At 48.1% G+C, this 26,109-nt stretch overlaps 1 long non-coding RNA gene across 13 annotated transcripts in view; it reads right to left on the bottom strand.

Moving 5' to 3' along the window:
- LOC144310657 (uncharacterized) overlaps positions 1 to 9,269 on the bottom strand; it is a 121,378-nt gene extending 112,109 nt beyond the window's left edge. For 7 of the 13 annotated variants that reach the window (XR_013376306.1, XR_013376320.1, XR_013376304.1 and 4 more), the window contains exons 1-2: positions 9,061 to 9,269; positions 8,837 to 8,955 (exon numbers count right to left, since the gene is read on the bottom strand). This is a non-coding gene — a long non-coding RNA (uncharacterized LOC144310657). The remainder of the gene's footprint in view (positions 1 to 8,836; positions 8,956 to 9,060) is intronic. The other 6 variants (XR_013376311.1, XR_013376305.1, XR_013376316.1 and 3 more) reach the window with 4 other exon arrangements.
- Positions 9,270 to 26,109: the final 16,840 nt, after the last annotated feature.

Consider the following 26,109-nt stretch of genomic DNA (forward strand, 5'->3'; position numbering starts at 1 on the left):
CATGAAAAACTCATTTCCTCAAAAAGCCTGTGCATGAAATATGAATAGGACTTGCCTGGGCTGGGATGGAGGCCTGGCTCAAATGGCATCTCACATCTGTGGCTTTCCTCATGGCGCCATTCTCATTACTTCCAGCTTTACACAGTCTTTCAAGTTTCTCTCCTTTTGATGGTGGCTTCTCAGAAATAGGGGTCCCACTGCATTTATCTTTGCTCTCCATCACCTAGCCACCCATGGGTGCCTAGAAATGTATATCAAACTACAAGCACTTGGTAGCTGGTACCTCCTCCGCCATCATGAACTGGCATATCTATTGATAGGTATGTCCCATCTCCCCTCCTAGACTGTAGGTGTTCCAAGGACAGCAACCAGGTCGGATTCATCCATGCATCCACCATGGTACCACGCTGGATAGACACAGTGGGGAGGACCCACCTTCCACTCATTGACCTCACTTAGACACAAGCTGCTGCTTCCAACGTCTGCATCTCTGTTCCCTTCTGCATTCCAAACAAATATTTATTGGTGGTCAGATGCCTGGTGGGCCTTGGGAGGAGGTGAGAGGGGGCAGGTCAGTAGTAACTGCTGTTCCCTTCTGTCTGCAGTGCCTTTAGCCATTCCCCAAACCACATCCTCACACGGAGATCCCTACAGCCACCACCTTGTCACAGCCAATTTGCCTACTTGACTCTTATTTCTCCTTCAGAATACAACTCAGGTGTCACCTGGCTGTCACAGTGGTGGTCTGCACAGCAGACATGCAGGACAGCTGGCAGGAGCCCAGACACTGGAGTCGAAGGTTAGCCTTGGCACAAATGAGCTGTGTGACTTTCAAAAAGTCATCTCCCTAATCTGAGCCTCAGTTTGCTCATCTGTAAGATGGGAATGATAGCACCTTCTTCATGGAGTTGCTATGAGGAGTAGTAAATGTAAAGAGTTTGGCATAGAGCTCAACATGTGGAAACCTCTCAGTGAGCAGCTGCTGTCGATGCATAGGAAACATTCCTGGATCCCAGACCGGATCGGGTGCCCCTCCCCTGGACTCTGAATGCACCCCATGCTTATTCCTGTGGTTGCCATTCATCTGAGTGTTTTAACATCTGCTCATTATTTGTGGCCTAACTAGATGGTAAGCAACTCATGGGCAGAAACTCTATGTTGGTACCCCCAGCACCCAAGAGCAGGCCAATTCATTGTGTGAGCGAATGAATGGATGGAATGAATGAAGGCATGAGTAAATAAAGTGTCTTAATAGGCCCTCAGGCTACATTGACAACAATGCCTATTCTAAGTCCCACGAGGGCTAGAGCTGGGGTTGCTCAGAGTGGCTCAGGTCTGAACCCAGCCTAGGATATCACGTTGGGCCCTGAGGACAGAGCGGTGGGGACAATAAGAACTAAAAGGCAGACTCTCATGCATCCTTGTTACTACTGACCTGCCCCCTCTCACCTCCTCCCAAGGCCCACCGGGCATCTGACCACCAATAAATATTTGTTTGGAATGCAGAGATTCACTTACTAATTTAATAAATATTTACTGAGCCAGACACCATTCCAAGCAATAGGTTACAGCAATGGATGGGACAAGCATGTTTACAGGACAGACAAAAGGAAATATGATTCCTTAGAAAGGTGACATAAGCCCGTATCACCTGTCATTGTGGAGAAAGAGGAGGAGGAGGAGGAGGAGAAGGAAGAGGGATGGACCGGGAGCCAGGAAGCCCACATTCATTCTTTTACTATCAGCATTCATCTCAGCCAAGTCACGTAGCTTTTCTCTGCCCCATGACATGTTACTCACACAGGACAGTTATATCTGCCCTACTCACGGCAAGGTCAGATAGTCATATTGGGAATGATTCTAGAAAATGCTGCGGAGTCAGGGAAGGATGACAGCTTATTGCCACAATGACCTGGTTCAGTGACCTCCGTCTACCCCTCCAAGCCTTTACTTCTTCCTCTGTAATGTAGGGATAAAGACTCACTTGGCCTACCTCCCAGAGTCCTTGTGGTCTCAACCTAGACCACAGAAAGGACACAGGGCCTGGTAAACAGCACACAGCACTGACTATGGAACTCCCTGCTGTAGGCCTGTCCTTAATCCACTCATACCTCAATCTCAAAGCCTAGCTTCCCCTCAGGTGAATCAGTAAGCTTCACTGACCCTCAGGATCTTCATCTGTAAAATGAGAATAATAATCCCTGTCTGGCCCAGCCCACAGTGCTGTGAAAATCTAATGAAATGATGGATATGAAAAGCTTTGGCAAATGCTGACATACTGTATACACGATAAAGTGTTTGGTAAATCTGAAGCGTGATTGTTCTTTATGTTGTCGTATGCTCCCTGTGGTAGAACTTGACTTGGTCCCACATCCCTACCCAGAGAGAAAGAAAAGAACCATTAAGATGGTCTCTAGGCAGCCCAAACGTGTGCGGAATCTCACTTGATTCTTGAGGTGACCCCATGTGTTATGCAGGAAAAAAAGGTGTTTTCCGTTATTGGGGAGGAAGATAGAATAGGATTCAAGGTTGTCACTATTGTATCTACAGTGTGACCTTGGGCGAGTTGTTTTCCCTCTCTGAGCCTTATTCTCCACATTTGTCAAATAAAGAGATCAGATTCTTTTTAAGAGGCTTACGACTACAAGAAAAAAAAAAAAAGGTGATAATCAATAACTCGATTTGTTATCTCACAGCAAAAAACCCAGCTAGAAGGGTCCCAGGCTGGCTATTACACGGCCTCAAAGGGGTCAGGGCCACAAGCCAGTTTCTAGGTAATTCTTTAATCCTAGGCGTCAAGATGGCTCCTGCAGCTCCAAACTTCACACCCTTGCTCATAATGTCCCAAGGCAAGAGGAGGTGAGTGTTTGTCTTGGGCCTCTTCTTAAGAAAAGAATAAGGAAAACTTTCCCAGATGTGCCCCTTGTATTTCATGGTGGGGGGCGGGGGCAGGAGGGTGATCACATGCCTCTTAACTAAACAATCGGGAAAAAGAAAAAGAAATTACCATGATGAGCAACAAAGTCAGTGTTCTAATAACAAGAACCAAAGTAGAAATGGCTGCTGGGCAGGCAACCTTCAGCGTCTGACATAGGCTCTGGATCTCTGAAGTCCCCTCAAACCCCGAAGTGCAAGGATGAGATCAGCCCAAGGTCACAGAACCCCATGGGAGGAACTGAGACACCCCCCACCACCACCACCTCTGCTCAGTCTCCAAGCCCTACCCTGTTCCTAGTGGATGGAACTGGGTGGCAGGTGGTGTTGGTGAATGAACCCGGACTCCACAGCTGTGAATTCTCCTCCGGCCTGCAGGACGTCCATTCAGGCAAGGTGCACCTCTGGCAGCTTTCTAAATTCCATTTCTAAAAACAGTCTAGCCTCCAGGCCTAGAGCCCATGACCCCTTCCTTTCCTTCCTGCATCTTCTAATAAATAAACAGAAACTTATACAAGTGACTTAAACAAAATAGAAATTTCTTCCGTCCCCCTCCCCCCCATGTTAGGAGTCTAGAAGCAAGCAGCCCAGGGCTCCACCGTCTCTAAGAACCCAAGGTCCTTCCATCTCTCTGCCCCTCCAACCTCAGCACACCTCCATCCTCAAGGTTATTCCGTGGTCCAAAATCACTTCTTTATCATTACGTCAACATTCTTGAAGGAAAAGGGAAAAGCAGAACCACTAGCACCAACAAAGACCTTTATCTTCCTACTCTCTCCTTTTTTTTTTATTTTTAAGTAGGCTCTATGTCCAACGTGGGGCTCGAATCCATGACCCCGTGATCAAGAGTCTCATGCTGGACCAATGGAGCCAGCCAGGCACCCTTTACCCTCTCCTGTTTTTAAGGAGACTTCCAACACATCCCATCCCCAAACTCCTTATATCTCATTGGCCAGAACTTCAGCACAAGGTCAGACCTCACTGCTAAGGAGGCTGGGAAATGCCCTTATTAAACTGGGCATATTGCAATTCCCAATTCACTTAAATTAGTAAGCAACACAAAGAGAATGGATATGGGGCAGGCAGCTCGCAATCTCTGCTACAGTTCCAGGGCTGATCGTCAGAGGTAACGTGAGTTCTGGATAAGGAGATCTGGGTGGTTGATCACTGCAAAGTGTTGGAGGACAGGGGACACTGGGCAGTGGTGGCGGCGGTGGTGGTGGTTGTCTCTCTTGGTGCCTGGCTCCCTATGCCACATAAAACATGTCTCCACATCTCCCCAGACCTCCTCACATGGAGGGTGGGACTTCTAGGTCAACTGTGGGAAAGTGAATCTGAGGAAAGCTCATTCCTTCATTTGTTCATTCTTCCATTCCATTCAACGAGAATCTTCTGCATGCCAACAGCGGTGCCAGGCATTGAGGATTCAGAGACTCATCATCAGCCCCGCTTCTGGGAGTTTATAGTCAATTGAAAATCCCAGGAAAACATCCATTATGACACAAAATTCTATGTTAAGGACAGGAACAAAGAAATAGGAAGCTAGGAGAGGAGGATGCTAACACAGGATGCTTAAAAGATGAACAAGAGCTTGTGGGGAGAGGAGGTTGGAGAGTACAGGAAGGAGGCCAACATGTGAACAGGTATGAATGTGTGGAAGAGTGTGTCACGTTCCAGGAACATCTTCCCACCACACTGACCCTCAGGTAAAGCTGTGCTTTCTGAGCTGGCATTGTTTATTCTATTTGTTTGAATTCAAACAGATCAGAGATTGGATCTCAGCTCTACCTAACAATATGAGTTCAGACAAGGGTCTTCAGCCTGAACTTGAGCTTTCCCATCATCATGAGCTGCAGTGTCCTGGTCCATAAAGGCCATCAGCCACTGGTGGGAGGGACTGAGGTCATGCATGCACGTGCCTGGCCTGATCCGGACACACAGTGGGCTTTCAATCCCTGTTTCTCCCCTCCTTCCCTTTCCCCACAGCTGTGGGGTGAACCCAGCAGGTTCCAGGGAACCGAGAAGAGGAGAGAGCCACTGACAAATGGCTTAAGGAGAACAAGAGCGGTTTCTGTCTAGATCATGGAACAGGAAAAACTCAGACCAGAGAGAAGCCACGATGCATGCTACAGAGCCAAGTGCATTGCTGGCCCTCTGCTAAGGCAGCTGAGAGAGCTCCCACAGCAGGGGGTGGAGGGTGAGGAGGAGAGGGGAGGAAGGTGGCCCTGCCTGGTGGCCCTGTGACTCCCTCCTGCAATTCCCATGACTCCCTGTGCTGGCTTCCTCCTCTGGAGAAAGGTGGGAGGGGGATGGCCGCCCTGTAGGGTGCAGGGTGCGGGCCGCCCAATGAGGAAGGCTCCTCCATCCCTGTGCCTCTGCCAGCTGGGCTACTCACCCCTGGGCTGTTTGCTAGCTCTGCCTCTGGGACCGTCTTCAGGCTCAGCGCCATCCGGCTCTCCCTTCTTTTCACCTTCCACACCCTGCCCTTCCTGACCCCCATCTCCAGGAAGCCCCTTCTGACAATGCCCATCTGCACTGACCTCAAGACGTCATCAGGCTGGACCACACCATGAGATGCTCATGCCCTTTCTTCCATTTTTTTCTGTTCCGCTCCATCCTCACCGCACCTGGTCCAAAGCCCTCTGGTCTCCCTGCACCATCACTCTCAGGGGGACTCCCCCTGCCCCACCACTGCCCACTGTAAGTCAAGGCCACATCGTCTCTCCCCTGATAAGACAACATCAACCCCTCAAGATGCCACGCCCTGGCTCCGCTTCCCTGTCTTTATCTTTTGGGCTTCCATTTACACAACACGTCCTTTGCAATCCTTCCTTTGGCCTTTGCCTCTAACACTACCCAGACTAAGTATTCCTACCAGGAGCCCCTTTTGCACCCTGATTCCCCCATGACTCCTCTTATTAATGCTGAAACTCACCAGCTTATGCCTCTTTCCCCCTCCGACAATACGTCATATGAGAGTAAGGGATTGTCTCTCCCACTTTTCAGAATTATCCCCAGGACCTAGCCTGGTGCCTACCTGGGGCAGGTGCACAAATGACCTACTGTGAACTAAGCAACCTTCCACTGATTACACCGAACCCACAAGAGATGCACAATGAATGTCACCCTGGCTCCAGCCAGTCCCCAACATTTATCTAGTGTCCACCAGGTGTCAGACACTGAACTAGGTCCCAGGAGAGATTGATAAATAGGGCAATCCCTGCTCTCACAAGATCCCAGGCTGAGGGGGACAGGAGACAATTGCAGTGGAGGGTGGTGAAGTCAAAGATGCAAGAGATGCAACCCCACTGCTATAGCAGTACAGGGAGGGAAGCCAAACTTCATCTGGGAGAATCAGGGAAGGTTTCTCAGAGGAGGTGGTAGTTGATGGGTCCTTTCAGATAAGGGGGAATTGGCTAGGTTTAGGAAAGAGGACTGGGCTGGCCAAGGTGGAAGTAGCAACGTGTGTAAAGACAGGGAAAGAGACAAAAAAGTCCCTACATTAGGGGCAGGCTGAGAAGCCCAGGGTCATGGGGGTGTAAAGTCCAAGAGGGAAGTGGAGGCAATGAGGCTGGGAAGGAAGGCCTCAGGGCCCACGTGGGAAGGACCTTGCCCTGCTAGGTGATGCAACTGAGCCCTGATCCTGTAGGCAGTGGGGAGCCATGGAGGCCTCTGAGCATGTTAGTCACGTGTCCAAGTTTGAGATCTCAAAAGATGTCTCTAAGCACAGAATAATCTCATATCCTACCCTCTCTTTTCACAAACTCTCATTCATGTCCTCCATCCTTCTTCCTGCAGACCGGTAATTGCCAAGGTGTGGCTCTGAACCAGCAGCATCACATCAACTGGGAAGTGGTTAAGAATGCAAATTCTTGGGCCATGCCTGATCCACAGAATCTGAAACACTGGGGGTGGGGCCCGCCATCTGTGCTTTAATAAGGCCTTCAGGTGATTCTGGTGTACACTCAAGTTCAAGAACCAGTGTTCCAGACACCCCAGTCTCCTAAGAAGGGAAAGGATAAAATACCAATATCCTCCCTGAAGCCGCAGAGCTCTCCAGAAGCACACCAACATGAGGGTCTCCATTGCAGTGAACTTACTCTTTCCCCCAATGAACATCACAGCACGCCTATCGAGTGGAGACAGAAGGCAGAATGGTCCGTGCCCTTACTCATTCTGTGCTTTAACCCACAGAAATTATTGAGTGCACGCTCTTCATGGGTCCAGCTTGAACTCAGACACATCTGAGCCTTGAGTGGAACAAGGCCTCCAGTGGGGAGGTGAGACAAGAATGCTGGGTGAGCTCAGTACCCAGCTCTGCCTTCAGGAGGGGCTGTCCTGGGGGGAATCTCTAGGTGTGCATTGCGTGGTCCTCCTGCAGGGGCTCGAGAGAAAGGGGCTCCCTGCTGTGCGGGGAAGGGCATGGGGTGGGGCACTCCAGCAAACACCAGTGACACATGTTTCATATTATATGCAACATTCTTTGTGGGAGCCCCAGTGAAAAATACACATGGCCAACCATCCCTTTCTAGGCAGGAGGGGCCCCAGGAAAGGGGATTTGGGCTGCTGGCTTTATCAAGACTTAGAAACAAAGTGAAGGCTTTGAGTTTATTAGAAAAACACATGGTTTGTGTATGGGTTTTTAATTTAAGGATCTAGAGATGGTCTGGATATCAGGGGATACCTGAGGAGCCCACCTGGGTCTCAAAACAACGGGAGAGGGTGCATGGGATCTGGCGTCTACCCCAGCTCCCTGACTTCCTTGCTGTGTGGCAGTGGGGGATCCACCCGCTTGGCTGGGCTTCTATTTCCTATTTCCTCATCTTGAATATGATAATAACACTGCCTCTCCCAGAGAAGGCGCTCTGAAGACTCTGTGAAATGGCATGTATAATGCTTTGTAATACATATCACATAAAAAGGATTCGTCTTATCATTGTTATGCATACATAATTCAAAAGGAGATATTGTCCAAAAAATTATCCGGCAGCATAATACAGTGGAAGAACCATGGATTTGAAGACATTTAAAACTAGATATAAATCCCAACTTCACCACTTCCTGGCTGTGTGACCTCAAGCAACTTATTTCACTTCTCTGAGCCTCGGCTTTCTCATCTGCAAGATGGGGGTTGGGGGGTGGATGCAGACAGGCTGCTGCAAGGACTAACATGTACTCTCTGTAAACGTGCCCGGCCTAAGGAGATGCCTCTGTACAGGTGAGCACTGCACCCCAAAGATGCCCAAAGATGCCCAAAGCGCCACCGCCCGTGTCCCCGGGTCTGAGGCCACTCCGAGTGTCAGCTCTGTGTGCACAACCCCTCGCTGGAGGAGAGAAGCTGCCTGCTTCCCCTGACACGCTTCTGAAAGCTATTCTTCATCCTCACAGCTCTGGGAGCCACCCCGGCCACCTCGATCAAATTACAGGTCCATTTGCTTCCCTCCCGGAGCACTGTGGTCTGGAAGCTGATCCCCCCCCCCCCCTTCTCCAGCCTGGTGAGCTGGGCCAAGAGCTCGGCTCTGAGTAGCACAGAGCCAGCGCCTCTCATTCAGGCACACAGAAAGTGTCACAGCTGGCCCCATGGTCATTCCCTTGCAGGCGGATTCACCAATTTCCAGGCCCCAGGAAGCGGCCCCCAGCCTCTACTTCTTTTCAGCTGAGTAAGTTCCCTGGAGGGGAGGAGGTTTCATAAACCCCCAGAAACCTGGCAGGTGTGGGTGAGGGATCTGATCCAAGGCAGGGGGATGGGAGTGAACATTTGTGGATCATCTCCTTGTGTGCTCAGCAAATCCCAGCATGAGCATCACCTTTCTGGGGGCCCCTCTCCTGGCCCTCCCCCAGACTCGGTGAAGTCCTGCTACACGCTCCCTCCACAAGCTGCACTTCTTCTGGCAGTACTTACAAGGTTGAGTCTTTCTTCCCTGGTTAGCTTCGTGAGGGGCAGCATCAAGTCTACCTCCTTCTCCAGTGATTCCTCTAGCACCTGCCACAGTGGCTGCCACATAGTAGGTGCTTCACATTCTACCAAATGAAAGAAGAAAACCGCGTGGCAACGCTGTAGGATAAATACCATTTTCCTGACTTTTCGGAGAGGCAACCAGGACTCCAAGAACTGAAATATCTTACCCAAGCGGAAAAGCCAGTAAACGGTGGAGCTGAGATTCAAACCCAGGCTTTCACCAGGCCTCGCTGTATTTGATTCATATTAAGATCAGGCTTAAAATGTTAACAAAGGCAATTTTTAAAAATAAAGAAGCTGAAACTGTTTGCCCAGAACTCCTTCTCCACCCCCAACACAGCATGATTTGTACCAAGTGAGAGAGAGGCTTCTGAGAGCTCTGTGCAACCCGCATAAGGCGGAGAATGGGGACAGGGGAGGCCCTTGTCCCCAGCTGCCAGGGACTGGCTCCTCACGCTGAGCCCCTCCCCAGCTGGTCCCCACCAGGGCAGGACGGGGAGGAAAAGTCTCTGGGGAACAAAGACCACATTTTCCCCTGGGAAGCTGAGAACCAAGCGCTGGGGAAACAATAGCCTTGCTGGGATCAAAGGGAGCCAGGCCCAGACAAGGGACAAAAGCTGAGTCCTAGCAGAGAAAGAATGACAACCTGCTCTCCTCCTCCTTTTGCAAAGGTCTCCAGAGAGCAGACAGGGGCCCACCCCACCTTCCCACTTCCCCTCCCCACATGGCAGAGCCAGGAAGCAGCCGAGTTGTTCTTATCCCTGCCAGCCTGGTTCTAGTCCCTTCTGGGCCTTCGCTCAAGTTTTTCCTCTGCCTAAAGTACTCTTCCCCTCCTTTCCTCTGAAGTGACTTACTCAGGTTTCAGCTCAAGAGCTGCCCCCTCTCTGCCCTCTGTGACCCCATGACACCTGGACCACTTGCACCCTGCTGTACATTACCCCCACCCAGGTGTCTGCTTCTAGTTACAGTGCTGAGCGTGCTGAATTATTACTACAAGTGTCCATGCCCACCTCCCCGACCAGGCTGTGACCACATGAGCCTGGGACCATTTCTTCATGATTTCTTAAATGCACTGCCTAGCATACGGGGAGACCAGTGGATAAAGAGTTTGCTGAATGAATAAAGCAATGAATGGTGTATAGTGAGCTCTCCCAAGGCATGGAAATGCACTTCGGGTGAATCCAAACCTCTCCAATTTCTCAGTGTCCCTCATTCAGTGTTGCACAACTAGCATTCTTAAACTGCCCGCTCTGCTCAGGGCAAAGCTGGGTGCTGAGAATGAATCGGTCAGCAAAACAAAGTTCCTACCCTCATGGAGTTACAGACCAGTGGCTGGGGACAGGGATATAGAATTTAATCGGGATGCCTGGGTGGCTCAGCGGTTGGGCGCCTGCCTTTGGCTCAGGTCGTGATCCCCGGATCCGGGATCGAGTCCCGCGTCGGGCTCCCTGAGAGAAGCCTGCTTCTCCCTCTGCCTGTGTCTCTGCCTCTCCTCTCAATCTGTGTCTCTCATGAATTAATAAATAAATCTTTAAAAAAAAAAGAACTTAATCACATCACTAAAAATTATGTCATGTGCTATGAAGGAAAGCACAGAGCAAGACAGTAAAAAGCCTATGAATTTCTGCATCAATATCTGTTGAGAGTCCACTGTTATGCCATTCAGAGGTCTAGGCTCTGAGAGGGATAGATCAGGGAACTATGTGTGTTATGGAGCTAACTTAGCTTAGAACAGAGGATACTGGTCCAGGCTGGAAGGGCTTCCCTGAGGAAGTGACAGCTGAGTCAAGATCTAAGGGATAAGCCAGCATTAAGAAGGCAAAAGGCAGGTAGAAAGACTAATAGTTTGCTATGCGTGGCATTGGGATTAGGTTGCCTGTAGAAAAATATAAATGCCTACACACCAAAAGGCCCATAAAAAACCTGGTGGCAGAAGTTGGCAGGTCAGTCAGAATGTGTGAAGGTCAGGCTCTAGTGCCCAGAGAGACTTTGTTTTTGCCCAACATTGTCCCCATGCTAATGGAAATGGAGAAAAGTCTGCTGCCTCACAATGGCCTGCAATGAATGGTCAGAAGGACTGGAGAAACCCTTTTCTGACCCAAAGATAGGGTCCAGGAGCTAAAGTGCAAAGCATCCCCAAGAGGGGCCCCTTTGGAGGACGAGGCTCAACCTAGAATTCCCAATCAAGGGACAGCCATTTACCATAGCAAAAGTAAGAAGTGACGCCTTAAGATGCTGTGTTCACTCGACAACTACATGTAGTTTGTAGTGCACGTTCACATAGGAGGTCCCATCTCTTCTGAGGGCAGTGGCCACACCCTAGGTTTCAGCGGGACTGGGTTCTACTCAGGTTTTCTTATTCACCTTGGGTGAGTTATTTCACCACTCTGAGTCTGAATTTCCTCATGTGTCTCTTGGGACCAATCCCTCTCCCTAGCAGGGCTGTGGTTAGGATAGGGTATTACTAGTCAGCTAGGACTGACTAGTAATAACAAAAGTACCACAAGCTGGGGGGCTTAAGCAACAGAGAGCTCCACGGCTCTGGGGGCTGAAAGTCAGATATCAAGGGGTCAGCAGAGTTGTTCTTCTGAGGCCTCTTTCCTTGACTCATAGTTGATTGCCTTCTCTCTATGTCTTCACATGGTCTTCCTTTTGTGTCCTACTTTCTTCCTCTTATAAGGACACCAGTCATACTGGATTAGGGTTCACCCTAATGACCTTATTTTAATTTAATTACTTCTCTGAAGGCCCTATCACCAAATACAATCACATCCTGATGTTCTGGGAGTTAGGATTTTGACATATACATTTCAAGAGAATACAATTCAGCCTGTAACCGTTGTAATAATGTTTGTAAATTCCTACATGATGCCTGGCACACAGCAGGCACTGGCTAGACAGTAAGTATCATTGGCACTGGTATCCCAGGGAGCCACAGTAGGGACGATGAGCACCAGTTCTCCCTTATACACTCTAGTGGACAAATGGAGACTGGGAGATACCAAACAAGGTGCTGAGTTGTCTTGCGACCTAAATGACCTTGGCCATACCTTGTGGCCTTCTCTTTGGTAACAACAAATAGGATGCACCCTGCACCCCATAATATCTTTTCTTTTCACGTAGTTCCTTTTCTTCTCACGTAGTTCCATTGTGTAAATAGTAAAAGATCAAGTTCCCAGCTCTGGCCACTCCAACAGTAAGACAGGAAGGAAGCTAAGGTTCTACCATTTTCAGAACCAGTCACACGAAGACTCACCAAGGGCTCAGCGTCCAGATGTTGCTCTGAACATGTAGTTGAAGCAACTCCAGAAAACATTCTCTTGCTTACCTTTACCCTACTGCCCTACCCAGCAATGGGAGCAGCATTTTTCTTAGAGGCAAATCAGTTATAATATTATCAAGCAAAGAAGACATAACTTAAGAAGCTGTCCTAATAAGACTCAACTGTCCCCAGGCAAGACTAATCCATCTGGCAACCTGCCCTGCCCTGCCCTGCCTTGGCATGCTCAGAACAGCTGACCCTCCAGGAGTGGGTGACAAGGCCAGAGTACCAGCTTTGAGGTAACGTCTCATATTGCCGCTTGTTTGGCGAGATGCTAAAGAGATTGTTGGGGTTTGTGGGTTTTTCTAAAGACTGTATCAGCATAGCATTTTTGCAATGTGAGACTAGGCAGTTCCTAAAGATTGGCCTTAGTCTATTGTATTTGCTTCCTCTTTGAATCCAGTCAAATCAAAATAGTGATGTCAAAAGAGATGAGTGAGCACAGGAGAGACGCTGAAATGGCACTTTGGCACAGCAGGAAAAACAAAATGGGTTTTGAAAAGGTGCTAATTGGTCTCTGGGCCAGTGAGGCCCTATTTGGGAGTTCACTGTGCTCCATTCTGAACCCCACATTTTGTGTTGACTTTCAAAATGACCAAGCTCATTGCAGAAAATTTTGAAAATAGAAAAAAGAAATGTAAAGAATGTACACACTCATTTATATACACATGCACGTACACACACACACAACTCATAAGCCTATCATCTCCAGATAATTATTGAAATAGTAATGCTGGGATGCATTTTATATCAGTCTTACTTTATGTTAAGTTGAAATCATACTACAGATAATGCTTTAGATCTTGTCTGTGTGGGGTTTTTTTAGCTTAAGTGAGGTATAACTGACATATATTGCTGGCTTTAATTAGCATTTTATCATAAGCTTTTTTTGAAAAAAAAATTAATGTCTGCATCCCACCCCACTGAAGTGATGGTATTCCATTGTTGTTTAGCCATTCTCCTGCTACGAATGTTTTGGTAGTTCTGTTTTCTGCTTTATAGTGGATGGCTTTTGTCATATTGGCTGGTCTGTTATAAATAATGCGATCTTGGGGCAGCGCGGGTGGCTCAGCAGTTTAGCGCTGCCTTCGGCCCAGGGCATGATCCTGGAGACCAAGATAGAGTCCCACGTTGGGCTCCCTGCATGGAGCCTGCTTCTCCTTCTGCCTTGTCTCTGCCTCTCTCTCTCTCTCTCTCTGTGTCTCTCATGAATAAATAAATAAAATCTTAAAAAAAATGCTATCTTGAATATCTACGTATTGATATTGATCCATCTTCTTGATCCATCTTCTTGTAAGGGGCTGTCACTTCCTTAATTTCTACACCGTATTCTCAAAACAACTTTGAGAATTAGGTAGGACTCCCATGGAGTTGATGAGGGTCCCAGAAGCTGACAAAACGCAGCCTGTAAACTGAAGCAGAACCCACTTTTTTAGACCTGGAGCCCTACGTTCATTCTACAACTCTATGTTTTGTGTTACAAGGTGAATGTGGGGAGTATGAGCCATCTAACAGCCACATCTCACCAGGAAGAATGGGAGGGACCAAGAATTCTGCATCTGTTGGGGAGAAGACGTTGAAAGCAAAAAGTTCTTTGAGCACCTGCCAGGACAACAGATTGATACAAAAGCAAGCAAGGACATCTTTATGGAAATTAGAGATAATTTCCATTCAACATAAGGAGAAAATGTGGTGCCATGGGTTTGACAGAAGACGGACCTGAGTTTGAATTCCTGTTCCAACACTTACTGATTGTGTGACCTTGAGCAAGTCACTTGTGTTTTATGAAACTTAATCCCCACAAATTTTAACCACATATAGCTCTCCTGAGGGCTACTGTGCATTTAGCACACATTTTGGCTTATAGCACGGGCTCAAAATATAGTTGCTATTATTCCTAACACTCTGTTATAGCTGTCCAACTCTAGAATGGGCCACACTGGATGTTCAAGCAGAGTTGGGATATCATATATGGTAGAAGCAGCCAGAGGCTGAGGCAGGTCATATCTAAGTCATATTGTAGGAAAAATGTGAGCCAGAGATAGGAGCCCTGGATGCAAGACCTTGCTCCATTATTTAGCAGCCAAGCCTAAGAACAAATGATTTACCCTTTGGGGCCTCAGTTGCCTCATTTTTAAAAATGGGTATAATCACAATGGGCTACTAGGGGAGAGAGAGGAAACTGTTGATATGCAAGCATCCATTATAGCTCCAAAAATTTCCACCAAAGTCTATTAATTTCATGATTATCATTCCAACTCAATGATGCGATGACTCTCCCGGGGCTTCACGGGGAAGATATGACTGCTGTCTTCCGGCCTCTGCTGCCCCTCACACAGTCACTATATCTTACATGGTTGTTTGAAGAGAGAGCCAGGAAGGATGAGCAGTGCATGCCTGGAGTTTGGAAGGGCTCACAGTGCTGCCTGTAGAACCGCCTTTCATCTCCCAGGAATGTGTGTGCTATTTACAGAACAGATAGATAGTGCCTCGTCTCCAGGGCTGTGGCAGAGACCGTGAAGACCCTTCCCCAGACCCCTCACCTCAGGCTGTGGGACACTCACACGTTTTGGACAGCTGACCCCTTGGGCTGGAATGCGGTGAGCTAGGCCTGACACATCTTCCATCAATTTCCTTGGGAAGGAAAGATCCCAGAGAGGCAGCCTGCATTCATCCATCTGACCTCGGCCATCCCAATGTCTCTGGGGTTTTATCTGTTCACTGATCACAGCAACTAACTGGTACCCTTCACTCAAATGTCCATTACATAAGGTCAGACATTCCTGATCCTTGCTCTCTGACTTCCATCCATCACTTAGAAACAGGCAGGAACTGCATTCAGAGGAAGAGGTGGCTCATCACAACTTCACCCCATAAATTCTGATTAAGCGTCTCTTTAGCCAACATTAGCACTCCTTTATTGAAAATTTGGAATTTATATCAATCCCCCATCAGTCTCCTTAAAGCAGAATTGGGCAGTTGAAAGCTCTGAACACAGGTAGACCTGATCATAAATACCAGTTCTGACATTTATATGTGATGTTAGGCAAGCTGGTAGGTAAAGGAGAGAATAATACGTGAGACCTTAAACCCGCTGCCTGGGCCATAGAGGACACTGTAAAAATTACCTGTTGCTTAGCTATTGTATTAGCTGCATGATCTTGGGCAATTTCCGTAGCTTCTCTGAGCTTCAGTTTCCTCATTTGGAAAAATGGATCCTCTGTAAAAGGTGGTTGGGGAGAAAGCAATAGGTTTCATGCTCAGAGCAGGCAAGGTTCATTTTCTCCTTCTTTCATTTAACAAACTGTTTCCTTGCATGTGGTTTAAAGGCACCTCAGACCATCAGGTTCCTTTTCTATAAGGTTGCTGGGAGACTGAGAGAGAATATCTGGAAAGTTCCTAGTGGGAGGAACGACTATGACATTATTTCTGATGTCACGGTGCCTTGGGAGAATGATTACTACTTTAATTTTGAATGGCAGCGACTTAAACTTGGCATCTGAAGTCATGGGCTTCTTCGAAGGGCAGGAGACAATAATGGTCAGCCCATATCGTAGCACGGACCTAGAGGTGGACGCTGTGGGCACAGCTGATGGGCCACGTCAATTAAATCAGAACCAGGCTCAAATGACACAGGCAGCCACTAAGTGCTTTGGTGGGGGAGATGACTACTCTCCCATCCGACCTTCCCAGTCTCACCCTGCCCCAGTTCAGGAGTGAATATTCCTCTAGTCTTGAACACATGGAACAGTCAAAATAAAACAGACTCTTGCTCCCTAGTTTTCATTCCCTCCTCAACCCCCATGTTTACCCTGGTCATTCCTCATCTAAAAGAGACTTTTGTCAGAAGACTTGCAGTTTAAAGAGCTTCAGTGAATTCCTAATATCTCCTAAATGAAGTTCAAATTCCAAGCATAAAGTTAAGGTGTGCTAGAATTTTCCACCACATATCCTGAGGTGAGCTCATGGGCTCTGGATGAGGAATCGCACACATGTAGCAAGGCTGGTCCATACCGCAGAGCGCCTCAGTCGTGTGGACAAGTTTCCTGGAAGAAACTAGAGAAACTCAGATACTACAAGAAAGGAGCTGGTGCTAGGCACTTCTGCTTTTGATTTCAGGTATCCTCACAACAGTGGCTGGGAGACAGATTATTATTGTCTCTGTTTTGCAAATATGAGACAGAACTCGAGACCAGGCAATGCTGATAGAGTCTCTGTGCTCACTTCCTGGTGTAAAACATAGAGGCCCTAGGAGGCCTCTCCATGGGAAATATGAGGACTTTTCCCAAACATCGTGAGGGTTAGGGCTTTTGCCAGCATCACTTCGGCTTGAGTGTTGGTACCCTTTTTGGCCTCATCATTCTTTTTTCTTGATCTGTGGCTCACAAAGAAAGAAGCAGACAACTCCCACCAGGCCTCAACTAATGCAGGCCTCCCTGTTTCACATTCTCAAAGTCCCACTACATTCACCTATAGCTTGTAGAATTACACACAGTGGGGACACGGAGGCCGTGCAGTTCACGAGGGTAAGAATTATGTCTAATGTGCTTATCATCATATCCTCGGTGTTGAAGGAACAGATGATCAATAGGACTGTCCTACCCAGCAGTGCTGTGTGTCCAGCATGAATTGCAACAGGAAAGAGCAGTTGAGACAAGTCACATGGGTTCACATTAATGCAACTGCTGGCCAGCGTATGTTAGGTCATAACAGTAACAAGGAGACGAAGGTGAAATGTGCTTACAAACTCCTAGGAGAGCAAAAGTTTAGCCCTCGAGGACCTAAGTTCAAGTCCCACTGCTGCTCCACCTCCACTGCATGATGGGAGGTGCCATCTCCTTCCTGAGATGAGAGGAGGTGGAGCCAGGAGAGTTCACAACTTGCTTCCAAGCCTAATATTCACATTTCCCACTGGCTAATTCCTTTATCTCCAATGTCTAAGGACATTTCAAAGAGGGCTGAAATCGTGCACTTAATATTAGAATAGGAGAGGCACCACTGAGGGTACAACACATGTTGACCAACCCCCAACCTCAGAAGGGTGCAAAGATTGAGGATATAGATAACTCAAGAGGAAAGAGAGGCCTCAAACATTAGGGTTAGGGTTTTTAATATGGCCAGAAGAAATTCTCAGGTTCTCCCTCTCCCATGCTCTCCTACTCTTTTACACACACACACACACACACACACACACACACACACACACCAAGTTAATCCTATTACCCACGTGGATAAGGGGTAGGGGAAGGAACTGGCATATAGCATCCTATCTATTCCCTCTACTCTACATTATTTTTGTTCAAAGACTAGTATTTCAATTGAGCATAAAGCATCACCTCACCAAAATCGCCTGCAGCGAGGCTCACATCTGTTCAAGTGCATTACTTCTAGGCCCCAGGCAGCTATTCATTGGCCTCCTCCCCACTGCTTATGCTTACTACTAACTTCTGAGATCCACTATATAAATGCTTAGCCCATTTCTGGGACCCTTCAAATGTGCCACTATACACACACACACACACACACACACACACACACTCACACACTGAGCTTGAACTGTATGAAAACACCAACATTCAAACATTTTCGGCCTTCAAAAGTGGCCATTTCACACGAGTCAACCCAAATCACTGGCATGTGTGACTTGGACCTCAGCACAACCCTCCAGGTAGGCATCTTATTCCTATTTCACAGCAAAGAATGGAGGCTCTGCGGGGCCCCATGTCTTGCTGAGGGACATGCCATCACTGGGAGGTGGAGGAGGATTTGAACACAGGTTTATCCGTGTTCACCACATACAACCCCATGTCCCTGAGCTTGGCGCCACCACTCCCCAGGACTCCCGAAACATGAGACTGATGTGCGCTGCTCTGGCCACAGTGTCCGAGGCTGGCGCCACCTCTGGCTCAAAACAGGCTGGGAGTGTGTCCCTCAAGGCCTGGCCTATGTGCGCAAGTTTTCAGAAAGCTTTGTTTCTTGTCAAGAACTAAACTGATGTTTTTCCTGGAATGGCTTTTGGAAGGGAGCATGATTGCCGATTAAATATGAAGTGGTCTGAAACCTCAGTGTCTCTCTGAATAACGTAATGTGTACTTCTGACGACCAGGAGGGGGGCCAAGGGGCTGTCTCCTCAGGGTTATTTACGTGTCCAGGTCTCCAGCACCCTCTCTGGAAGCTGCTACAGTGACCCTCTTTGGGTTTGATACCCCCGAGGGATCCATGTCCTCAAGTGGCCTGAGGGCTGAGAGGGAGGACTGCTGTCCCCAGAGCCATCAGCTCTACTGGCTGAACCCTGTGCCTGCCGAGAGTTGGCTGCAGAGCTCTACGCCCGAAGAAGGAGGCAGAGGCACACAGACACACAGTCTCCCACCATCTCAGCTTGGGGTCAGGAGACCCTGTCCTATGATGCGCTGGAAGGAATCCTGGAGGCGGGTGGAAGGATAAAGAGAAGCTTTGTCTAGTCGGGCCTCCTATGTTACATCTATCATCTCTCTGAATTCTTCAAAGAACCCTCAATATGGTGGTTCCTGTGGCCATATCATAAATAAGAAAAACTAAAACCCAGGAAAAGTAATACTTTTCCAAGTTCACAGAGGATTTGAACCGAGGACTTATTCCAAAGCCCCTGTTCACTTCAGGAAGGAAGGGGCAGATGGGGGAAAAGGGGATTAGTTTCCTGCCGCGTGCTGTGCTGGATGACTTCCTATCCATTGTCTTCTTTATTCCTCCTACCATTCTTGTGAGGAAGATATAATTATTCCCATTTCACCAGGTAAGAAGAATGAGAATTTCAGAGTGCTGGAGTGTTCACCCAAGGTCACACATGCAGCAAAAAGTTAGAACTGGGCTAGTCAAGGCTGGTCCTCATCTCCCTCACACTACCTCCCTGACAATGAGTCCAAAGTCTGGATCTCCTCCTAACCCTACCCAGCTAACCGACATGTGATTTGGGGCAAATCGCTCACCTCTCTCAACCTCAGTTTCCCCTTCTGAATCATGAAAAGGCAGCAAGCATCTCCCAGCTTTATAAATATGAAACAATGGAGATCTATCAGAACAGTCCCTACATGTCAGAGGGACAATCTGGCTCTCGGTTGGGTTATAAATAAATATTGTTTAAGTAGCTGGCCCTTGAGCTATCTTTGTATAGAGAAAATGTCTCACAAGATACCAAAAGCATTTATGTCGGTCACTAGGGAGAGGTTGGAAGGGGCACTAATATGCAGGAGTATTTGGGACAAGCAAGAAGCTTCAAGAAATCCTTGGAAAGTCCCTGAAACAGGTCACGAAGCCACCACCTCACTCAGCCACAGCAGGAGAAGTGTAGGTGATCTGGGGCTGGTGCGATGAGATTCAAGGGTTACTGAGAAACAGGGTGATGCTTTCTGCACACCTACCTGCAGTAAATGTGCTACCAAGTCATCACCCCCAATTTCTTCACCCCCAATTCCCATGCCCCTGACATCTGCAGGATTCAGGGCTTGCAAACAGCCCGTCCTGGGCCCCCAGTTATAGAGTCAACCATACACAAACCCTGAGAAAGGAAAAAAAAAAAATTTGTTGCAAACCAAATAATGCCTGGCCTATAGTCAATAATAAAAGTAGCAAACATTGCATTTTTTTTTTACCTAAGAAATAATAAAATAAAAAGGAAACTAAGGACAAAAGATCACAGTGGTAACAGTGACCCACATTTCCAGAGCTCATTCTCTAGGCCTATGTGCCAGTCCCTTTGCGTGTATTACGTTTGTTAAGCCTTACACAACCTGATAAAACACATACTACGACTATGCCTGGTTCACCATTTCGGCCCCCCGAGGCTCAGAGAGGTTGAGTAATTTATACGAAATGAAACAGCAGGTAGCAGGCAGATTGGGACTCTGAACCTCTCTCTGTCTGTGACCTAAATGCTCTTGCTGCACTCCCCTGAACCATGAAGCCTCTTGGAAGAGTTTCATAAAGTTATTAACAAGTTACTTTCCCTTGTTAGCTGTGCCACCTTGGTCAAGGCACTGAACCTCTGCAAACATCAGGTTCCTTATCTATAAAATGGAGCTGTGCAGAGATCGAGAACATTCAGTCCCTTCACGTATGTAACCGGCCAACTCCATGCCACCTGCGGGCTCCCCTGGTATCCTGGGCACTGAGCAGGGCTCTAGGGCTCAGGGGCTGAACGAGAGTCTCTGCCGACAAGGACGAAGGACCCCGATGCGATGAACCCAAGGCAGCATGCTAAGTGTTGTTAGGGAACTGACTGCACACCCAGCAGCACAGGATTAGTGTTCAGGGTTCTTAGGAACCTGACATAAATTATTATGATTGCTGTTCATTGGAACATGAAAGGCTCATTTCCCTTCTGAGTCTCCCTTCCCAGGCTCTCTCTTCAGGCCCCGCATTTGTCACATGGACACTTGGGCCAACAGAACTTGTACATGCAGCTGGTTTCAGAACTTGCAACACAATGGACTCTTTTTTTTTTTTTTTTTTTTTAACCCTCCAGAAGCTGATAATTTGGAAAATCCCAAACATGACTCAGAGACTTTCAGAGAAAGTCACCACTCTGAGGCCACTAGAGCCCCTGGACTCTATGAACCCTGCGGCTGCCCCCCTCCACCTCCCAGGGCTGACCCAGCCGGAGCTAAAGCCCAGAGACCTTCTCAGGCCCTGTGGCAGCTGTGGGAGAAGGTATGGAGCAGGGGGTTCCGCACCCAGGTTCCACTGGGCCCTCAGCTCTATCAGTTGTGGGCAAGTCGCTCCCAGGTCAGTGCCCTCTTCTGTGAAGTAAATACAGAATTGCTACCCTCTCTTCCTCCTAAGGCTGCTGTAAAATCTCAAGGGGAAAGTACAGTATTATGCAATGATTCACCTATAAGAAAGAACCCATTTATCCTCCAGTTGCTGAGCATACACTCTGTGTCACAAGCTGACCCTAATACTTAAGATTTATTGGGTATTAATTCCATATATCAAATGAGTTAATAATTTGACACTAAATTTCATATCTTAAATTTGTTAGTATTTGTTTTTAAAAAGCTTTATTTTACATACATTGATTAATTTATTTCTCATAAGAAGCCCATAGGTAGATAGTTCCTGTATCCCCGCCCTGTTACAGAGAGGGGAGCTGTTCACAGAGAGATTGTATGACCTGCCTAAGGCTCCGGAGACACAGCTGAGGAGTGAAGCGCTGGGTTACAAACCCAGACAGGCCAGTTCCAGAATCTGTGCCCTTAACCTTTATCCTATCTGCCTCTCCCTCCCTCTCTGGGGGCAAGATAGGGCTTCTGCCTTCAGGGGGTTCACAGTCTGGTAGGAAAAAGAGACAAGGAGGCAGACAGTGAATGACAGTATGATTCAGCTGTGATAGGGGACATACGAGGGGAGGCGGTGGGAGCCAGAGGAGGGGTTCTGACCAAGCCTGGGGTTATCAAGGAAAGCTTCTTGGAGGAAGTCGACATGGAGATTAACAAAGTAGGAATGCCCTGGGATGAGAAGGAGACCGATGCATGTGAACATTGGAGGGAGCCAGGGGAGAGATCGCCTGGGGCAGATCACACTGGGAATTGGAGGCCCATGTGTCAGGCAGGGTTCCAGCGGAAGAGAGGTGGCACTCTCATCTTTCTTCAATCATGAAGAAAGGAACTTTACACGAAGTGTGATCATGGGTGCTGTGGTGCTCACAGGCTAGCAACCATCACCACCTGCAGCCCAAAGGGACAAGAGGAAGGAGGGGTATAGGAAGGTGACAGGAGCTGTGGCCTTTGGTAGAGGAACCTGGCAGGAGGGATGTGGGAGGTAGTGCTCTGACCACTCTCCTCCTCACCTCCCACCTCTTGGAGCTCCATTAATTGAACCCTGCTGGAAACACTCATCCAAGTGGGCCTGTTGGTACCCTCAGTATGGGTCAGGGTCTTGAGGCACAAAGCAGGCAGAAGAAGGGAGGATGGTGGACCCACAGGGGCAGAGCCAGAAACATCCTTGTCCAGGGCAGTGTTGCCATCCTGAGGGTCATGGAGAGCCACTGTAGTGACACATCACTACACTAAGTGGAGTGTCATTCTAGAAGAACGGATCAGTGTGAAGGAGAAGGAGGGCAGCATGTGGGACTAGAGGCAGGAAGGCCAGGTAAGAGGCCATGGCAGATGTCCCCGCAGGAGGGGCATAGTCCTGAATCCCAGCAATGGTGTTTAAGGTAACGGGATTCCCATAGCTCATTAAGCAAAGTCTTCCCAAACCTCAGGAAATTGCCTCCCTTTCCTCTTCCTTCACCCTTACATGCACCCCTTACAAACACACCCCCGCCAGCACCAATCCACATGCCCTGGTGCTGTCACCAGCTGTATCCTCTGTTCCTCTGACTCAGATTCAGCTCACACTTGTCAGGCATCCCCAGGACAGCTGACACCATGCCGTGTGGTTTCATTCATACCCTCCACAGATCTGTGGTCTAGGCACTCTGCTTTCATTTTACAGATGAGCAACATGAAGGTCAGAAGAATCCAGAGGCTTGGTCAAGGCTCCCAAAGCAAGAAAGCATCATAGCCAGGACTGAAAGCCGCATCGGACCAGTGCCCCTCTTGCCCTGACAATACAGAGAAGACCCACCTCCTCTTCCCCTCCTTCTTTCTCTTGCCCTCTCCTTTTCCCTGCCATGACACCTCTGATTTTTTTTTTCTAAGATTTTGTGACAGAGAGAGAGCACTAGTGGAGGGAGCAGCAGAGAGACGGGGAGAAGCAGGCTCTCGGCTGAGCAGGGAGCTCGACACAGGGCTCGATCCCAGGACCCCGGGATCATGACCTGAGCAGAAGGCAGACGCTTTAACCCACTGAGCCACACAGGCGCCCTGTCGCATCTGATTCTTACACTTTGACCCCCAGGGGTTTCCTTGGTGAGAAGCCTCCTCTCCCAGGGAGTCCTGAAGAGACAGTTCTGGGCATAAAGTCATCTTCCCACCGGCACAGGAAGCCTAGTGCACTGTCGGGGGCCCCGCAGACCTGCGATCCCAGCAGTGACACGTCTGCTCCACCCATCCTCTGAAACGGAGGGCACTGCCTGCTGTGGGATGGGTGAGAATCACAGTAGCTGTTTATACTTGTAGGGCATTTACTTTGCTTTAGGCCAGGCACTGTTTGAAAGACTTTCCATATATCATCACAAAACCCCATGTGGTGTCCTCTGTGAATATTCCCATTTAACAGATGAGAAAACAGAGGCACAGATGGTTTAAAAAAACTACCTAAGAATACTAGGACAGTGAGCAGCAAGGCTGGGTCAGAGCTCAGGTGGCAGGTGGCACCTGAAACCACTCACTTAATCTCCTCATTTCATTTCTGCCTGAGCTGAAAGCCCCAAACTACATCCCCTACTACCCCTCATTTTGAAAACGAAGACACCGAGGCCCAGGGAGTGGGAGTAGCTGGCCCCCTCGAACTCTGACTCCCAGCCCAGTGCCTCTCGCACCTCTGTCACTACACCCCCTCTACTCTTCCACAGAACTCCCTCCCTGGCTGGAAAGAGGCTGGGTTTCTTGCTAACAGCTCGATTATGCTAGGGTGAGCACTCCACTCCAGGAAGCCAGTTTACGGGACATTAAAGTCTCTTGCTAATGACCTATGTTCCTCACATTCAAACTGGAGCTTGGCCAGGTGCTCCAGGCAACCCCTTGTAGGAGTCGTGAAGCTTTTGGCTGGGGAATAACCAAAGTCAAATATTTCCAGAGACAGGAAAACCCCTAGGGCCCCATTCCTCAGCTCCTCCATAGCCCACAAGGAGGTTGCTCCGAAACCAATGGAAGACACTTTCCTTTCCTTCTGACATTCTCATGGATGACACCTGGTTAGCCCAGGCTCCATGACCTAGTCGCTCTCACCCTGTACTTACTCTGTAGGTGAAAACCATTACGAGCTTTTGGAGAGGAGATGTTTTTATCCGAACCCCACACTGAACCCATGGGGAAACAGGCCAGCAAGGACACTGGGCCAGCTCCCACCCAACAACAACCAGAGGCAGACTGGAAAACCAACCAGTTCGCTCTGAATCCTACTTCACATCACGCTGTGTAGGGTCCTCCCAACCCTGCGCCCAGGAGTAAACACTCGCTAAAGGCATCTTATATTATCCTTAAAATCCTAAACAGTTGTAGATATCTTTTCAAAAAAATGTATTTGTAGGGACACCTGGGTGGCTCAGTGGTTGAGCGTCTGCCTTTGGCTCAGGTCATGATCCTGGGGTCCTGGGATCAAGTCCTGCATCGGGCTCCCTGCATGGAGCCTGCTTCTCCCTCTACCTGTGTCTCTGCCTCTCTCTGGGTCTCTCATGAATAAATAAATAAAATCTTTTTTAAAGATTTGTAGAAATAAAGGAAAAAAGTCATTCAGGGAATAACTTGTCTCCCTCCTCCCTCACCTAATTTGTTTACTCAGGATGACTGGGCCAGTCACCAACCTGTCCCTTTCCCTCTCCTGAGGGCTTGCAGGAGGTCATGTAGGATCTACCAGTGAGTTCAATGAACTTTTGTTTGTGCGTCTTCAGCTTACACAATGTTTCACATTACATTTTCCAACAACCTTGTGAGGTAAACACAAGCCTCTTGCAAGGGACAGTAGGGCCTGTAGTGTCTCCACGGGACACTGGAGTGAGATAAGCCAAGAGCTGGAGCCCAGACCCAACACACACAAGCTGTGGGAGCTCAGCTCACTTATTCAGCTTCTCTAAGCCTCTATTTTCCTCATTTATTAAACGCACATTATACCCACCTTACAAATGTGTGGGGGGACTGAATGAAATAAAGCACCCAAAACACAACAGCACTCACGAGATGTTAATGATGAATACCCTCACATCCTCTGTGGCCAAGGACCACATTACCAAAAAGGTAGTTAACCCCGGGGTTTGATAACCCTAGGGTTTAAGATGAGCGTCAGATGAGTCTGATGGATTCCAGTCTTAGTGGGAGCTGGATATGCTCAGGCCTGGCACATCACTCTGATTAATCTGAGTGAAGCCAGGTCTTGTGAGGGGGCTACTGGGAAGATGTACGATTTTTTTTCTGTCGGATGTGAATGCAGAGAATGCAGATGTGGAGGTGCCAGCTGCCATGTTGGCACTATATGGAAACTGAGAATGAAGCCAGCAGGGAGAAAAGAAGGCCCGGGAAGGGAATACAGGTGGGGTCCTGATGACATCCTCTGAGTCGTCCCTATACAGCAAGTTCTCCCCCAGGGCATTGAAACTGTATGAACCCATGTATTATTTTGGGTGGGAGAGAAGGTCTACAGATTCACCAGATCCATTCAGAGAACCCTACAGATTCACCCACTGGCCCCCAGGGTTGGTGAAAGATCAAGAGAGGCTTCAGCCTGCTGAAAGAGAAGGGTTGGATGATGCCACTGGAATGAGATACACAGGGCACTTTAGGGAACTGTGGAAAAGCTGGACTTCTTAAATCGGATAGTGAGGAGGTAGGTGTTTTTGGTGCTATTCTTTGTGCCTTCCATGTATGAAAAATCTCACCAAAAAAAAAATTTTTTTTTAACTCTATCTAAAGAAGTATATCATTCAGAACAACTTTTCTGGAGAGAATGTGGCAACATATACCAATTACGATGCACCAATTTATTTATCAGTTTCATTAATTACATTACCAACTCAAGATGCACAAACATTTTAGCCCTAAAATCCCTCTTCTTATCCTAAGAAAATATTAAAATGTGCACAAAGATTTATGTTTATCATTTGAATAGACAAGAAATTGAAAAGAACTTCTGAGATTATCAATAAGAAACTAAGTAAATTATGGTAAATCCTTACGACAGAATATTTATGTAGTCATGAAAAAAGAGTAGAGTAGATTTTCAATGTACTGACAGAGAAAAATATCTATACTATAAAGTT

The sequence above is a fragment of the Canis aureus genome, chromosome 3 (assembly GCF_053574225.1).
Source record: "Canis aureus isolate CA01 chromosome 3, VMU_Caureus_v.1.0, whole genome shotgun sequence".
Lineage (NCBI taxonomy): Eukaryota > Metazoa > Chordata > Mammalia > Carnivora > Canidae > Canis > Canis aureus.